This window comes from Vipera berus (assembly GCF_964194415.1).
Source record: "Vipera berus genome assembly, chromosome: Z".
NCBI classification, from domain to species: domain Eukaryota; kingdom Metazoa; phylum Chordata; class Lepidosauria; order Squamata; family Viperidae; genus Vipera; species Vipera berus.
In genome coordinates, this window is record NC_138205.1 from 109,530,202 (window position 1) to 109,535,087 (window position 4,886).

Below are 4,886 nucleotides of genomic sequence, written 5' to 3' on the forward strand. Positions count from 1 at the left end.
CATCAGTTTTCTGTTGAATTTGTCCTGTTAAGTGCTAAGACTTGCTTTATAAATCTTTCTTGAAAAAGATTCTTCCTTGGAATAAATTGGATTTAATGCTTGTCTTGCAAGGTCTAACATTGTTAGGATGACTTTCTTTAGCTTCTTACATTACAATGTCTTCCCTTATTTCTTTTTCTTTAGCCTTGAGACTTCCTAGTAGATATGCTAGGGGTTCAACCATACAAGACAAGTATCTCAGAGGAGCCAGATAAAGAGTGCCTCTCCCTACTGCTAAGCTTGTAAGCCACCCTGAGTCTTCGGAAAAGGGCGGGATATAAATGGAATTAAAATAAAAAAATAAAATAAAAATAGATAATATGGTGAGATGTAATTTACAGAAACCCATGCTGGATTGGCTATCTCCTAGGACAACAAGGGCCATGCTAAGTGATGGAGTTCCAGCAATCTAGGCCTGAAATGCCACAGGCTCCAGTTCACAGGTGGGAGGAAACGCACACTCCCTGGTCTAGGGTTCACATAGACTACGCTGGGCCCTTTCAGGGACAGCTCTTCCTTATAGTAGTGGATAGCTACTCCAAATGGCTGGAAGTAATTCCAGTTCCTAACATGACTACTGCTAGGACCATCCAGGTGCTGAGAAAACTCTTTGCCACACATGGGTTGCCAGATATCTTAGTTTCAGACAATGGGGCCCAATTCACTGCTGCTGAATTTCAGGCCTGCCTTAGACATGCAACGTCTGCGCCTTTTCATCCCTCTTCTAATGGTCAAGCTGAACGCATGGTGAGGACAATGAAGGAATCACTCAAACACATTGTCACAGGTGACTGGCATCACAGATTGGCAGATTTTTTACTCTGTCAGCATTCTACGCCCTCCACTGCTACAGACAAAACTCCTGCAGAACTACGTTGGGGGAGGCATTTCATCACTAAACTGGACAGGTTGCATCCAGATAGAGTGGCAGCGGAAGCCTCTCGACCAAAACCCCTGAGGGGGCTGCACATGGGCGATTGGGTTTGGGCCAGGAACTATAGTTCTGGGTTCCGGGTCAAATTACCAAGGCATCCAGACCCCTATCTTATGAAGTGGGGTTGGAGAGAGGGCAAGTTGTCAGACAACACATTGATCAGTTCAGGAAATGGTTTCCAGAACGGCCACTAAGAGAGGACTGCATCATAAGTCCCTCCCAAGGTCCTCAAACTTGCGGCCAAGCCAGTCCTCACATGGACTATCAGGACTTTTCCTTCTTAACTGAGGTGGAACCGGAGGGAGAACTGGGGAGCTCTGCAGTGCAACATGGACCCCCTGAAGGAGCAAGCCAACCAAACTTCAGCATCCGCTGTGCCTACTCTGCCGAACAGTCTGACTCTGGGGTGGGCCAACCTGGAGAGGCCAGCCAGAGTGCATCGAATCCCTTTGACTCAGGAGCAGAAAGGGACACAAGTCTACCCAGCCCACTGGGTAAGCTGGTAGACCACAAAGTGATGGAAACTCCAAGACGTTCCTTTAGGGCATGCAAGCCTCCTTCATATCTTGCAGATTACATTGTAAAATAAAGAGCTATATATTGTTGTAATTCCTGTTTGCCACTAGACTACAGAAACTAGTGCTATGATATAAGTGTCTAAAAGTGCCATTTTGAAGCCTATTCATTCAGACGTTGTTTAATAACATTGTAACCTACATTGTTTTTTGTTTTTTATTATTATTATCACTTTTACTTTAGTGTGTTTGGATAATGAGTCTTGATAATTGTTGAGACTAATTGGTGTTATTATGGTCTGTTCTAAGAGGGGAGGGGTGTTAGGTGCTGGGCTCTTGAGGATTACCACGTGGGTTGCTGGAGCAGCTAACGGCTCTCCAGCAACCCAGACTACAAGTCTCCTGTGCTGCAATTGGCTATCTCCAAGTGGCAATGGTTGATTCAAACCTATTGGTTGCCGCCTAGCGGCTAGACTATATACATTATTGCTGCCAGTTGCAGCCATTTTCCCAGTACAGTTTCTGCATGAAATAAATTATGAGTTACCCTGTACTCAGTTACGCGTCTTCATTCCTGCGCCAAAGAACCCGCTATTTAACAGTTTTCTTCAGATCTTTGCAGTGAAGATCCCAAGATCAGAAGTGGAAGAAATATCGTGAAGCATATCAACATCTTGCAAGCAGCCCAAAAGTACAGTCTGCTATGCATTTAATGCTCTGAAATTTTAAATTGGATCCTGAAGAGAGCTATGGTGGTGGTGCGGGAAAATAACCCTCTGGATATTATCATCAGTTAAAATAGATTCTAGGTGGATAATTTTCTTTAGCCATTAGTTAACCAATTCTTCAATTGTTAACATAATAATAACATAATAAAATTCTGTACACTGCAGTAATAAAGGCAGGATTTTGAAAAATTAACAAATAAATAAATGCTATATGTTTCTTAATGCTAACAATAATTCTTGAATAGTTCAATATAGAAAAACATGGCTGGAAATGAAGTAAAAAAACAGGCCTGGATGCACATTTTTAGCTATGTTATTTTCTTCAGTTATAAGCACATTTCAATTTCTATGATATAAGGAATGTACAGTAAAACTGATTTTTTTTAAATTGCCAGCTTTCATATGCCTAAGTAATTCATTCTGAAAACACACTTTTCCAGACTGAAAGATTAGAGACCAATCCCATAGCAGGTAAAGATCCCTGTGTTGGTGGTGAACGCTTTGTATTAAACCTTTCATATATCCCTTGAAACAATTACTATGGTAAATTTAAAAGCCATAACTAACTGCAAGAAATTAATAGATGGTGCCATTAAGCGCAATATATTAAAATGCCAGATGCTTACATTTTTATAACCTAAGTAGAGATGCTGTCCCTTTTCTTGATTAATGTCATATTTTACAGACTTTATTAGAACACTTCTTCAGGTGCACATGGGGAGAAAATGTTGCAAATGTTGCTAGCCACATTAGTAACTCCATTTCTTTCAGATATTTGAGAACAAGGAAGATTCCAGCTTTGCTAAATCCAGAGTAGAGCAGCATATCTTTGAAATGAGGAAACCAAGCAGAAGATTTATGAAAGCTTCCTTTCATTGTAGGTCCTAGGATTCAATGCCATCTGGTCAGATCAGATTGCTATATAATCAAGGAGTCTCCTGCTAGCTGACCCATAGGGGAAACCCTTCAGAGATCTGCCATTTGCTATCTGAAATTGCAGCATAGAATGAGTGTGATATATGGTAAGCACTGCTTGCCAGAATCAGAGCTGAATGCTTTGGCATTTTATTCATCCATTATGCTGGCTCCTCAGAGATGCATCTGTGGAGTTGAAAGTATTTTTAATGAAGAAAAACAGCAGCATTTCAAGCATGTTTAATGAAAACATCCCCTCTTGTTCACAACATTAAGAAGTTTAAACTTTTATCTAAATGTTAAATGCCAACTTCTTCTGAATACAAATATGCTCAGAAGAACAGGTATTTCATGGGCAAGAGGTTTTCCCAGCAAACTTTAATAAGTAAAAGAAACTGAACTTGGCATGTTGATCCTTCAGTTCCTACCTATGGACTTATTATAATTCCCACTCTATTAACCTCATGTGGAGCAAAGGTTTCATATGACAGCATTAAATTATCCACTCATTAATAGGAATCAATGTGTACAGACATAAATATGATGTTGGAAAGATTAAGTTGCAATTACCTGAACAGTATTATAATAATACTAGTGTGGGCTGAGCAAGCACATACCTTGGAAAGGGAGGAAGTCATCAAGTTGAAAACAAGTAGGTCAGAGTTGGCTGAAGGCATATCCTCTACAGCAGACATGTCAAAGACAAGGCCCGGGGGCCGGATCTGGCCCGCAAAGTGGTTTCATGTGGCCCCCGAAGCCATCCTGGAAACAGTGAGGGAACGGCCCCTGCTGCCTTGGCCCTGGCCCAGAGAACCTCCTTCTGCCAGAGACCCCCAGTTCTGTCCCACTCCTGCCCAGGCCCCCATAGGCACCCTTGATGCCAATGATATAGAGCTGGCCATGCCCACCCAGTAGGCCATATGCACTCCAGCCATGCACACCCAGTAGGCCACGCCTACCCTGGCCATACCCACCCGGCCCCCCGAGGGCAACCACAATGCTGATGTGGCCCTCAATGAAATTGAGTTTGACACCCCTGCTCTACAGCTATTCTCAGCTGAGAAAAGATAGTAAATCTAGAGACTTCAGCAGTTTCTGATTGGCTTTTTATCAAATTACCAAACCAGGAAGACTCAAAAATCAGCTTCCTTCTACTACATGCTTTGATAGGGCACATTTTATGTCCAGTGTTTTTTCCTTTTTGAATGTGAAGAAATATTTATCAGACCAGTCAGAGATTGTACAGGTAGTTCTCAATTTACCACAGTTCAAGTGACTGTCTGAAGTTACAACAGTGCTTAAAAAAAGGGACATGACAATTTTCAACACTTATAACTATTGCAGCATCCCTACGGTCACATGATCAAAATTCATATTCTTAGCAACTTATTCATATTTATGATGGTTGCAATGTGTCCCAAGGTCATGTGGCCACCTTTTGTGACCTTCTGACGAATAAAGTCAATGAGGAAACCATATTCACTAAAACTAACAACTGCAGTGGTTCACTTAACAAGAAAGGTCATAAAATGGAGCAAAGCTCACTTAACAAATATTTCATTTAGCAACAGAAAATTTGGACTCTATTGTGATTGTAAGTCGATGACATCCTATATTTGCATTTGTAAACAGCATGAAGTAATCAAAAGATAGTTTTTACCTCGCCCTAATTTTTAAAGAACCTGAGTCTATTTAGAAATGTTCTCCTTCTCTGTTTTTCCCAAAATATCTATGCAACTTTTCCTAGGTGAAACC